The sequence below is a fragment of the Phalacrocorax aristotelis genome, chromosome 6, assembly GCF_949628215.1.
Source record: "Phalacrocorax aristotelis chromosome 6, bGulAri2.1, whole genome shotgun sequence".
In the NCBI taxonomy this organism is placed as follows: Eukaryota; Metazoa; Chordata; class Aves; order Suliformes; family Phalacrocoracidae; genus Phalacrocorax; species Phalacrocorax aristotelis.
Genome location: NC_134281.1, coordinates 9927138 through 9941377, shown reverse-complemented (window position 1 = coordinate 9941377; position 14240 = coordinate 9927138). Strand labels below are relative to the sequence as shown.

The 14240-nt window shown below is 35.3% G+C and overlaps 1 protein-coding gene across 26 annotated transcripts in view; it reads right to left on the bottom strand.

The window, feature by feature from the left end:
- The window catches only part of FHIT (fragile histidine triad diadenosine triphosphatase), a 628816-nt gene that overhangs the window by 583758 nt on the left and 30818 nt on the right, over positions 1-14240 (bottom strand). Inside the window, exon 3 of one of the 26 annotated variants that reach the window (XM_075095828.1) lies at positions 2842-2960. The exons of the other annotated variants lie outside the window; for them this stretch is intronic. The gene's annotated coding sequence lies outside the window, so the exon portion shown is untranslated. The remainder of the gene's footprint in view (positions 1-2841; positions 2961-14240) is intronic. 26 annotated transcript variants of the gene reach the window in all.

Sequence of the window (14240 nt, the reverse complement as noted above, 5' to 3'; positions counted from 1 at the left end):
AACCACAACCTACCACTCTCAGAACGAGTGTAAGCATCACTGGGGAGTGATTTTTTTTTTAAAACCTTTTTTTTTATTATTCATATTCTACCACACTGGATATCGCTATGAACCTCACCTCCTTATATGCATCATGACTTAACACCAGAATAGCAAACTCTCCCTGAACCGCCAAAACTCAAAGTCAAGTCACAAGTTTCTGGCCTTCTCAGGTATGCAAAATTTGATACCATACCTATCATGTGAATACATAAAGGTGAGACGTGCTTCAGATCTTAGCACAAGTGAACTCAAACACCGACGTTTATAAACAGTTTCTGTAACTAGAAAAAAAAATACTTTACAAAGCAAGTATGGACTTGTTATAAAAACATCCAAGACTTCAACCCTGATCTTAAAAATCTCATGTCCTTGCTTTCTAACAAAAATAAAATTTGAGACATTGAAGTATGTCAGCAACCCATGTAACTTTAGTCATGCATAGCTACCTTTTATAGTCTCTTAAATGCCATCTGAAGGCAGCAGAGAAAGGCTAGCTCCTCTGGAGATGCTCTAAGTCACACATTACACCAGTTTCATCCCCCTTCTGAATATGAAGGTAGCCACAGACAAGTCAGTCAACTCACAAGACTAAGTTATGTGCCTAGAAAGAGGAGAAAATGTTAGTGTCTTGATCAAAAGGCATGACATGATAGATGAGACTACCAAAACAGCCATATGGCAAAGAACGAACAATGATAGGACAAACATAGTTACTGACTTTTACCAAGACCCTGTAAGTAAAAAAGCTTTTTTCCCCCATGCTGATGCCTTTCTCCTTTGAGGCAGTAGTGCAGGGAGAGAAAAGCAGCAACACAAGATCCTCATTAAACAAACTTTCTCAAATCACAGGGTGTGCAGGAATACACCCAGCTCTGTTTAAAAAAAGAAAAACAACAAACCAGATATACTTCAGCACTAGCAAAAGCCCAATTTATTCTATTTCTTCTCTTCAAAAAGACTTAGAATATGTAATTGTTTAAAACAGCTTATCATAAAACTCAGACAATTTCCTCTATCATAATGAAATTATAGATTGGTTTACAAAAACATTAAGTGTAGAACTATAAAAGTTTACCATTTTGCATTTAATGAAATCCTACAGCTCCAGTCTTGCAAAGGTTTATGCATATACTCAACTTGATACAGGTGAGGCATTCCACTGTGAAGGCTGTTTTGCAGAGGCAGTAACAGCTGGTATAAGACAACATTAATTTCAAGTACATAGTTGTTATAATAGTTAGAAGGGCTTTTCATTTGTGTTTAACATCACTTTTAGGCATGAAACACATTCTTATTAACACAAAATAACTCCTATGTTAAGTTAAATGCATTGCCAAACCACCTTTTTTGTTGATTCTTACTTTCAAGATTTCTATCACTGATACGCTTCATTCTTATATTCCAACTATAAACATAAACAGAAGTCATGTTTTTCAGCCTTGATTTTCATTATTTAGTTCTAAATGCACGCTTTTTCACTTTCAGATATTCACTAAAGTACTCAATGGAACGTAGAAAGGAAGGACCATGAGAAAAATATTGGGAGAGGGCAAAAAACCACCTTTTACTACTTCATTTTTTTCCATGTTTAAGTCAGGTAGTAACACATTCTGCCTCCTATATTATAGATTTCTGTAGTATGTTATGCTCAAAGCAAGTCAGTGAAATATCTTCTAAACATTTTTGCTGTTCAGAAATTACTGTCTTCAACAGCCACTTGAGCAGTCATACCTTCTTAGTCTGCCCTTAAGTTATAGTATGAACTAGTATAAGAAGCAGAAGCTCCTTATTCTGCCCTTAAGTTATATTACGAACTAGGCTATTCCCTACTTTTATAAGGAAAAAAGGAAGTCACTTTTCCTCCAAACTTTCAATTGTCAAGACCTCTTTTTAGTAGAATTTTATGTTTTATAATCCCTGCCACAAAAATAATTTCTGAGTCACTAGACAGAACCAAAACAAATCTGATTGTTACTAAAACAAATCCCTTTATTATATATAAGGATCTAGAAGGGAAGAATATTTAAGCTATTGACACTCCACAGGAATGAGTTAAAAATGAGATTAACTGGAGTAATGATAAACACAAAGAAACAGTGAAATAACTTACCAAGATATACCTACAAAAAGAAAAAAAAAAATCAGTGAAAGCCTCAGTTATTTTTGCATGACGGTATCAAGGTAGAAAACAGTTCCATAATGACAGGCTCTGCAAAAACTATTCAGGTGCTACATAAAAAAAGTCACATAGTGCTTTGGCATTACTTGGCTAGCACATGCATGCCAGACCTGTGGCCGACACCACAAAGAAATGATATTGTTGTAACTGCCCCTTAGCCATCACGGTTTTCCATCTCAACAAATAAGTGCCTGCTCACACCTAAGCCACCTGAGGCCTGTGATGCATACCTGAGTCTGCTGATACACTTCGGGAAGAATACCAAGATAATCCTACCCCCCAAACAAAAAAAGCATCACCAAAACCAAGAAACACCCTCGAAAAACTTTCAAAATCTTAATTTCCAACCTTGAAGAGACATATAAACATATCTACACAAACCTCAAGAAAAGTTTCAAAAGCATCTAAATTACCTAGGATATGAAGTCATCTTTTTGTGGCATACATATACATATTTTTGTAGCCATACATACCAGAAGTGACCTAAGTTTATGTTTTCAAGCATGCAATATATGATCAAGACTACCGACACTACAAGGTTAAATACTCTGGTGAAATGTATCATTTCTCTTTTCTATTTAGTACAGTACAAATATAATTAGACGAATCTTGAAGTATACCTGTGGCTGGCACTGGTTTTGTTTGCAATATGTTCTTGAAATTTCTGAATCGTCTGACTAGGAAGTTAGGTTGTGCAGCTGTTTCTCATTGTGGTTCCACGCCTCAAGCAGCCATCCCACTGTGTGCAAGAGAGAATAGTCTGACAAATACAGGGAGCTTTTACCAGCTATTAATTTTACATCTGTGTAACTGAGCAATCCAGCATACTCTCTCAGAGGCCTGAGAGCCTCAGAGGCAGCAAGACTAAATATTTCCTAGTCAATCCACTTCTGATGGAAGTCATTTTCTATACAATACAAAGAGAAGGGAACTTGGAGGAAACCCGAAAAAGTAACCTATGAAATACATTATTGAAAAATCTCAACTTTAACACAAGCCATATTACAGCTGTGCCTATTCTGAGTCTCCAAGTAATTATATGCAATGAATGACTAATGTGTTGGAGGAACATTTATTAAATCAAACTGTTTTTCCTGGTTAGCGTGTTGTATAATTTATATTATATAGCACTTACAGGCCACAGAGTCATTATGCAAATTAGATACAAGTAAAGAGACAGATTTTTACAGTCAGCACTAGGTAGACCACTAACTTCAGAATAATCTTAGAAGCTTTCTCATTGCTTGGACAAAAATAAGAAGTCAATCTAGGAAAACCAGTATAGAGTTGGTGAACTACAAATACATGCTTGCCTTCAACCAAAACAAGATATGGGAGAGTAGAGACAGGGAGGACAAAGTACTGAAAAGTTCATTGGTCGTCTTATTTCTGAAAAAGACAAGTCTTCTGAACATATTAACCTGGATGTTAAAAATTTACTGCATTTGAAGCTGTAAAAATCAGTTTAAATTAGATGAGAATGCCACATCACATGATCTCCCTATTTAAAACTTTAGCAGTCTCTTGTGCACTTACTGCATTACCTTAGAAGCAGCAATGCTTAAAGAAATGATCACGTTGTGCCAAAATTATATGCTCTACATAGCTGTTGCATTACTGGTAATCAGCAATCACAACAAGAAACTTATATGGCATTTCAAATAACCTTTACCCCCTAAAGTATATAGATATATATAGAAAGATAGATTTATTTATTTTCTTAACTGCAAAGAAGTAACGGTTTTCAAATCAGGCATTTTGGTACATAAAGTCAAGTGCTGCTAATTAAGAGAATGAGTGATGAATTCCAGCCTCATTCATTAAACAAAATTGCATTTAACTGGGATCTATTAGATTGAATCCAGAGTTTGAAATAAAGGTTATTCTATTTTGAAAAGCTTGTAACACTTTTATAATAAAAATAATACTTTCCTGATCATAACAGATTTCAAACTTTCAAAGCATTTTACAAATTAAAACCAGCCTAAATGACCTGTCAAAGTATACATAAAGAACCAATAGCAGGAGTCTGAAGAAGTAGCAGGTTTCTTAAGGCCCAGGCATCATCACTTTTACTACCAGATCTGCATACCTGGGTATAAGAGCAGGGGAAATAGGGCCATACATCAAACAAAATAAAGCCCTCTCTCCTAAATTACTTTCTTTCCTATCAGGCCAGCAAAACTACAGAGATGGATTCTCCCAGAAATAAAATTTTACTAATAAGTTTCTTCAGCTGAAATTGTATCTTTCATTAATGAGAGTGAAAACATTTCACAGGAAACAATTTTTTATTTTTTTTTTAAATTGGAAGTGGTGGTTATACTACTTAAATAATTGGAACCAACAGGACATACGACCAAGTGACTTTTTTAATTATTTGACAAATATCTCTTCTCCTCACTTTTCAATTTATGTTATCTGTGTTAAACTAGATTAAGTAAAGTTAAATTAGAACATTTCTATTAAAAACTCAGACCATACAGGAACACTATTTTTAATTTGTACTTTGACATAAACTAGTGCATAGACACACACTTTGCATTAAGACTTTTTTCTATTCATCTAGTTTAAATTTCTTTTAGATTAAACCCAGCTCAAATGCAACTCCATTCAGGTGTCTATACTCAAAACTTGCAACGTACCTAGATAAAGTTATAATGGATTTGGTCACTTCAACTCTATTTTGAGCATAGACAAAGCTTATTATAACTTGATAATAAGCCAAACATTATTTTAAGTCACAAAAACTATTTTGGAAGCACAGCCTCATGGTTAAAGCATGAGACTGAAAATCCAGACATTTTTAAATAGAAACCAATTTCATCACAGATCACTGAGTGACTCTGGGCAAGTTAATTAACCTCCCTGCAATCTGTGAAATTGGGATAATACCTACCTTGCAGTGAGGCTTAATTCATTAATGCTTATGAAATGCTGTGAGATCTTTAGATGGATATACTACAGAAATACAAACAAGCTTTGTATTTCAAACCGTACTTTGGAGCATAATTCCTATTTGAAAACACACCTCACTCTCAAGTAAAACATCAGTTTGTAAGTACTATGTGAGTGACTTCAGGTGCACTGAAAATAATTCAACACCATATAGAAATCACAAGCAAAATAACGAAGTCTACATATTACATGTCTTTTCCTTCAACTACACATAGAATTATTACTCTGCATTTATAGAGCTTATCAGATACTCATCAGCTGCAACTACATACATTGCAATTAACTTTGAAGAGGTCCTCAGAGTCTGCCAGTGCACCAGAATTCTTCTCAATTCACAATCTAGTTCTGACGGCAAACCTGTAAAGCTCATTTCCAGTATAGCTCCAGTGCAAATATTTAAACATTTCACTGTGCCTTATTTTTTTGTATTTTGTAGCCCCCTGATTCTTATCTGCCTTCAGAAAAAAAGAGTGCAATAGGAAGTATTTCATTCCAAGAACTATGAGGTCAGATGACGAAACCTGAATGGATGAGGTAACTGGCAGTCATCAGAAGAGGTTACCAAGTTATTCAGGCAGAATGGGGCTTTTGAGAAGATGCAGCAAGCATTATGAGGATCAACATTCTTTCCTCCAGCTGTCATGGTTGGCAAATTCTTGGCAGCATGCTTGGACTTTGAGCACTTAGCGATCTCAAAGTGAAATATGTTTTATGACACAAAAAATTCTACAAAGCTTAAAATTGAAAAGTAGTTTCAAGTCCCACCCCACAAACACGTGTACATCATTTCTTTTATACTGCTTGCTCTCTTTAATTAAAACATGGTCTTCTGCTTCAAAGCCATTAATGCCTGCACTTATTTTCAGTTTGGTTTGTTTCTTTTTATATTCCCAGTAAGAACAATGATTTTTACCTCCTTTATTGCATAACTACAAGCTGCTGCATAACAGGATATATTTCATCAACCTCAGTGTTTCACTGAGCCTTCGCAATCTAACATATTTAAGGTCTGGAAAAATGTCTATAATCCACTAGGTGTGCCTAACTGCCCGCTGCCCCAACAGCTGCTAATAAATATATTGCATATGGGTCATTCAGTGCATTTTTAATACTTAGTTTGACATCTGTACTGAAGCTAAATTAATGAAAGATGGTTTCGTATAAAGAAGAACACATCTAGAATGATTCATTATTTAGATGAAAAAAGATTTTGTTCAAGATTTTCTTTTCAAAAGGAGACTCCATGGGAACTTCATGTTTTGGCCCCTTAAAAATTTCAATCTTCTTTTAACCTTCTGATAACAATTCCATCTGTCAAAAGTTTCAACGGCAACAGCAATAATATTGCTCATGGCAATACTTTGTCACTTGTATATAGATAAATCTATTAATCAAATTAAAAGCAAAAACATTACAATATCATGTTACAACTACTGTGGTATGCTTTAAATAAAGCTCCTGAATATCTTCAGTCTTGCAGAACATAGGTACCAAAAGAACCCCAAACCAGATGCAACGCTTCTGGTACAAATAGGAATATTTACATTGTCAATCATTAAGATAAAGATTGTTAACACCACATCTTTAAGGCTCCAGTGAATGTATCTCATATAGTTATCCTTTATCATACAGTTTGCACTCTTTTTCTTAATGCTTTTCAGAAAGTTTTCTTTAATGTATTTTAATCAGCTATAGAATCCAAGTATGCTAATTCAGGGAACACTTTCAAACATTTTTATAATGTCTTCTAGCAACCATTTTTGTGCTTGTCCTTCAATCACTATGACAAAAGGCCTGAGAACAAGTAACTGAGGCCACAAAACCATTACCAAATTCTTCTAACAACTCACTGATGCCCCACTGCAGGATTTATTTCCAGAAATGGCAGATACACAAATTGTTTGACCATGTGCCAACATCTTTGAGCCCAATCACTAAGGCAGCAATAGAAAAAAATAAATAAATTATCAAAGAAGCAGCTACTATTTTACTCCAAAGTTAAGGAGTGTATTTTCTAAAATGAAATAGTAATAAGAAGCTTGGCTTGATAGACAGGTCCAGTAGGTTTTTGGTCTACTGTTTAGTACTGCGAAAGCTCATCTTAGCAACTATATTTCCTGTTTTAAATATATTTTAATGGGACTGTTATAGGAAACGGCAAGCGAAACTGCAGAAAAACTGAATGGCAGCAACAATGCTGCTACTTAAGCTTCCCTCTTTGGCAGTGCGTACTTGGAACGTTATCAAAATAGAAATACAATGCTTTTCCATGTATTTGGAAAAGACTACAGGAAATATCATTATAATGTAACGTACAGATCATCATATACTACGCTGTTCTGCAGTCCCTCCAAAATATCACAGGCATCCATGACCAAACATAGTTTTGTAATGTCTAAGAGGTTAGAACATTTAGATAAAAGCATCAATCTTGTCAGAGAAGTGCAACCTGTTTTATTTATTCTTGTAGACGTCTCTCTTCCTAAAGAACATTATGCTTCAGAGTTAATCTTTTTATAGTAAGTGTTTACACCATGCATATTAACTACACCGATGACAAACCTTTTCCTCAAGCTTGGAAGCCTACAAAAAATACCTATAACTCAGATACACAAAAAATTATCTTTGCTGTTTCCATTCCTGAAGTACCATTTCAGAGCTTTTAAAACTTCACACACACACCCTTAAAATGACAACACAATACTGTGACGCTTAGAAATAACAGTGAAGCAATTACCATTCTTTAGGACTTGATGACTCCTTCCTTGGCTTACTGAAACACAGTTTAGAGTAAACTAATTTTGTCAGTGATTAAGGAACATTAATAAGGAACTTATTCCTCCGTAAGTCAAGAGTTACTGAATACGTAAATGCAACAGTGATTGATTATAAATGCATAATAATAATCTGTCAGCCAAAGACAACTGAACTGCAAAAATACATCATTAAGACTGTTGGGAGTTTCTACTTCAACTCTCTTCTGTTGGAAAAGTGTTTCAAGCAAATTAAATACTTGGCTGTCTATTTTTTAATTTTCCTTGATTTCTTTCCCCAGTATTAGAGGAGTACGAACTTCAACTGTTCATTCAATGGCCAAGAATTTTGGGGACTTTGCTCCTAAAAAGTATAGGTTTTCGACTCAAAGGTGTTAAAAGGTGTTAAAATTTCTTTAAAGGTTAAGCAGATAACAAATAAGCAAATCCTGTGAACCTGCATACAAGCAGAGAGAGCTCAATAAACTGAAGGGAGTAAGGAATTCTTTGACAACAAGTAAAGGTAGAAAGAATTTTCTCAAAATAGCATTGTTAAAGGAAACTATAATGTCAGTAGTCTCTTTGGGTATTTGTATCTCAGCTTCAGAAAGTTACTTCAGGAATCATGCACTTCATGTATTTAAAGTGTTATCAATATTAGAATTTGAGGTTTCTCTAAACAAAGCATGTCTAGTAGTTTTTCAGGCACTTCTCTAAACTTTAACTCTAAACAATCACCTGTTCAACTGTCAAAGTTATAATAGGATCCCCTGCTCTCAAGAAAAGGCAGCAAGACTATCTCTAGTTCCATACTAGTATTAAGGTAATTTTTCTCGGTAGAATGAGTTAGTTTTCAGAAAATTTTATATATAAATCACTGATTTCTTAATCATAATAATATGATAAAATAATTTGCCTTTTCATTTGAAGGTCAGTGCACAGGCTTCAAAGCAACTCATACACTGATTTAAAAGAGGTACGAGTGGCAATGGACAAAGAGATAGTGTATATAAATTCTGAAGCAATTAATAGTCACGCTATTGGGGGGGGGGGGGGAACAAAAAACAACCCTTATTTCCAAGGGTTAAGCAAATGTTGCCAATTAACCATTAATTATTGCAAAGCCACCCTGTACCTTATGATGGTTTGAAAGAAAGCACAGTCCGAGTGACCCAAACTAAGTGCAGACAATTTATGTGGAAAACCATTCAAGCCACTAGTAAGTTAGAGCTTTCAAGAAATAGTAGGCAATGGAAATTAATTCTGTAGGTGTTAACTGCTCTGGACAATACAGCAATGTTCTCTTCATCTCAAAGACCTCTTCCATACTGCTCAGTACACTTGCAACACCCTTCCAAATTCTGTTTATCAAATCTCTACCCCTTCAAACAATTGCTGACCAAAATGTTTCTGAAACACATCTTTCATGAAGATGAACAAACACTGGGTTGGGAGGCACCTCCACAACAATCATGCAGCTTGTAGAGGCCACTGTGCAGCACTGAACTGTGCTGATTCTTACTGTCTTCCCTCCAGCTATACATTAGAACCCCAATTTACTGTCAAATCCATCAAAAGGAAAAATTCTTTGGGCTTGAACTGATTGTTTTCTGAGACATCTTACAAGTGAGTTAAGATGATAATTAAAGAATTTATTACGTTCAACTAACTACTCATTCCAGTAACAATTTAACAGAACTGTGGTATAAATTTAGGGACATTTGTGTTATCATGAAACCAGTTGATCAGAATCATACTAATTCCTAAATGATTCTAAGACTAATCTCATTTTGCTTAAAACTGAGTAATAAACGTATTAAAATTTTTAGACTAATAAAGGTAATAACTTTTTTATTTTCACTGTACTCTACAATTTTCTTGTACTCTAGACCAACATGTAAACATCTCTCAATATAAAAAGTAGGATTTAAAACTCCAAAACCTGTTAACATTAGTAAATGAAGCATATGTTTAGCTATGAAAAAAAATTACTCTGCTAGCATTACCTTGCTGAAGTAAGTCAAGTAAAAACATAACAAAAAAGTGGATTTTGACATTTCACATTTTGCTGAATACCATTACTGTACAGGCAATCACTGTCTCTTACATATAAATTAACAGCCTACCATCTGTCAAGTGTTCAGATAATCACAGGGTTTAATGCACGATATGTTTATTAGAATGCGACCTGACAAAAAGAAAAAGAACACAACCTAATTTGGACTACGAAATCTATGATCTCACTTGCAAATGACAGTTTGACAAGCTATTATTCTGCATTTTGGCTTCTACAGTAAAAGCAATTTTACGCATACATAATTCTATTAGTCATACAGCCAACTGCCTGTGGAAGATTACTGCAAACTATGAAATTTGCTTGGTCATTCAGGATTTTGAACTTACACAAATATTTGCACCATGAATAGGAATTTAATGATCTGTATACGCACACCTAGAAATAAAACACAAGTCACTATGCAAAAGAATCTTCTGTGATGCTACCATTAACTCTAACTACAGACTTCCCATGTAGGTTTTCAAGAAAGGATGAAAAAGTCAAACCCATTAATTACCTATATATCAACTGACAGCTGTTTCAGAATTACAGTGTACAGGACAGTTCTGTACCCAATCTGATTCATAATGCAATGGTGTCATCTGTTAATAAGCACCATTAACGATTACTTTTATTCAGAATATTACTTACATACTATCTTTATGGCTTATTCCACTTGCAATACCTTGTTTTCACCAAGGTAAGCATTATTGACCATTGTCTCTACTCAAGACAACTAAAAAAATCCTATTACTCTCTCCTAACAGAAAACTATACCTGGCAAGCCTCATGCGCCCATGGTGCCCACGTTTTTCAATGACTCAGCTGCATTGTTATTGCTCCAGTAAAACATATTTCCAAAAGATATCTTCTAAGGTTTACATCAAAGTGTAAAATACATGCTTGGGAAAGGTGAAATTATGTCTTCAGGAAAAAAAGCAAACAAAACATTCTAAGAAGGTGACACTCAAAAGCAAACGACTACAACAACACCACGACAACAACAAAAAAGAGTTCAACACAGTTTTATTACTTGCAGAACTTCAGCAGGATAATAACTACGTAACAAGTAAAACCAACAAGTGAGGTAAATTATATCTCTACTTTTGTCTTCACTCATTCTCTATAGTTTTAACTTTCATGTTTTCTTTAGTCATGAAAAATTACGTTTTCCTGTCATGTTGGCTCAATACACTTGTGAGTCAGCGCACTGAAGCCTCTGCAATAGAGAATCATGGGATCAGCTTGGCACTATCAAACCCACAGAAATGAAATTGAAGAACGATGTGAGCGATTTTTCTAACTTTAGTTACACTACACAAGATCCCGCCTCAATAATAAAGCAGTGTGATCTTGCCTTTTTCCCAGAAGGCAAGAAAAATCAGATCATGGTTTATGCAAGTGACAGCATTTCAAAGTGTAATATCACTTACCACTATACAAAACAGCTCTTACCAGACTATTCTGATTACCAGATTCTACCAAAAGGGAAATAAAAAACAAGAACAAACCACAAGGAAGGAACATTTAGACTACCTTATTCAGGTTCAGTTTTACAGGTAGTAAAATATTTTCCCTGTTAAATGCCAGAAAATATCAGTTGTACAAGATAAACATCACAAAGTACCATTTTCCAAAGCACCTGAGCAACCTACAAGCCTTATTCTTGTTTTGAAAGATCACATAATCTAATTGCCGCTGTTCACCAAACTCTCAAACGTCTAAGAATGCAGAGAGTGGGATTTATGAGACATGCTTAGCTGCATCATCCGAACCTATAACTACTCTGTGAAACTGGTTCCTATGTACTGATGAGCCTCCAAAATTGTCATCGTGGGGATGTTACTATGATAAACAAAGGTAAGAATAATCATGATACAATCTACTAATTCTCTGGATATCTCTTAGTGTGCAGCAAACAAAAGCATCTTATGTTAGAGTGCTCTACAAATGTTTACCCAGGGAATGACCACAGAGTAGCCATGAAGCAGTGAATTCAGGCTTTCTTATCGTTCATTGAATTCATTAGGTTAAAAAGTCTTAAAATTTGCTGAAAGTCAAGCCTCTCCCAAAACTGGAATTTAGGCACTTCAGTCAGTCGGGTATATCTGAAAAAATTTACCCTTAAATTTAACCATTTGGAACATAATTCTTCCCTAACAATAACTGACAACTCTAACCAACTTCAGGCTTTAAGAAAACACTGCACATCACATCCCAGCTTATGAAAGTTAAAGAATTACATAGAATTGTATTCACCTAGTCATAGTTATTAGGGTTTGACTCTTCAGGGCAGACTTGCATTGAGACTAACACCGAAGTTAGCCTTCTATGATGGCTGCTAATTGCTAGCTGCTGAAGTGACTAAAAGCAGATCTAACATGACCACAGCTGCTAAATCACACCTGAACAGCTTTACTGGTGTACATGACACTCTGAATTGAATGTAGTTGGTCAGCTTTAAATAACTGTGCAGATGATGATTTTAAGTTGCAATCATTGGTAGGAAGCTGTGAAAATAACGACAGTCCCAACAGGATGTTCTAGAGACTCTACATCTCACTTCACACAAAATGCTTCTGGAATACAGCCTCTGCTGCACTTTTATAGTCTACAGCTTGTGCTGGCAGAAGTAGGGCTGGGGCGCAGAGTAAAGACTTCTGGGTCAAAGCCTACTTGACTGGTGAAAGGAAAAGCTTCCCACAGGTGGTGGGCTCTCAGGTGAAGGAACAGCAGGAGCAGGACTTGCCAAAGATGGTTTACAGAAGACAGGTAATTTTGGCTGGGTCTGGAACAGTCACTTCTACTGCACTGCGAGGAACTTCCTCCAGCACCACCCCTGTACCAGCCACTTAAAGAAAGCACAATCCTGGGACAGGCTGAGCTCTCCAAAAGGGACTGGCACAATACCAGGACTTGTGGTGGAGGTACAGAAAGAATTAATGTCTTCCAGCATTTTCTGCATAGACCTGGCAAGAATCTCTCTTTATGTATACTAAACAAATCACCTATTTTCTGTTTAGAGGCAGCATACAAACTTTTTCTTTGTTTTGGGGTTTGGTTTTTTTTCCCTGTTTGTTTGGGGTTTTCTTTATTCCTGCTAGAGTTCTGCAGATAAAGGTCTATGGGTAAAGTTTAAGTATTTAAAACTATTTTCTTGTATTGGTATTTTCAAGTGAAGAAATAGTAAAAATGAAAGGCAAGGAAAAAAGAATGCATCAAAACACATCAAAAGCTACTATTTTAAGGACTCTTATTATTTGAATCCTGCAAACAAGGCTGAGAATGGGCTACAGCAATCTAGGATACTCTTACATGCTTCAGTTTCCAAAACAAAACACATTTAGTAAGATACTGTGTATACGTATGTCTCCCACTTTTACTTTTTTTCTACGCAACTAACACATCAAGATGCATTTCATTTACCTGTGGAAGGGTTTCATTTTAAAGATTCAGTACATCAACTTTTAATTTTCTTTTGTTCAGGAAAAAGAGTGGTTTTCACAGGAAGTTGATCAAGTTTTTCTGTTTTAAGGTCAATTTGCCAGTTCTTTGGCCTGTACTATTCAACATTTGTATCATTATGATTCACTCATCTCACCTGTCTTCCGTATGCTCTCATGGGAGCATGAAATTGAATACTTTAATATCGGAATAATTAAATAATCAGAAAGACAATGTAAGTTTTCTTACTGAAACATTTAAAGTAATTTCTCACTAGGCCAAGGTCAGGTGAAGATGAAGAATAATGTCTGATTATCGCAAATCAACCAAATTACAAGAGTAGCTGCTGACCTAGAGGAGTACATTAAAACTACCAAAACAAGTGGCAATGAGAACACCTGCATGTACTGTGTGAGGAAAATACTGTAGGTGAGAGGAAGAGAAAAACACTTTAAAAAGAGTATCTTCAGTAATCAAAGGAGCTTCATACTTCTCTTCCTCCCAGAATATTCAGCAAATTACATTTGCTTCTCTATAATAATTTCATGCCTAACAAGATCAGAGGAAATGATTTATTCCACCCCCAGTCTTCCTACATTTGTACGTCATCCTATGGGACACTGACTTTCTGAATTGCTTTTGGCCATCTGATATTATATTACTGCAGCCTTCAGCAGAAGGAGCCAGAAAAGAAAAAAAGAAAAAAAAATCAAAATAATTACATTAATGCTGGGAATCAAAGTTTATTGATTTTCCCTTGAGCTATAATACCAAAAAGCTGGTTACAGAAGTTGCCAACTTATTCAAT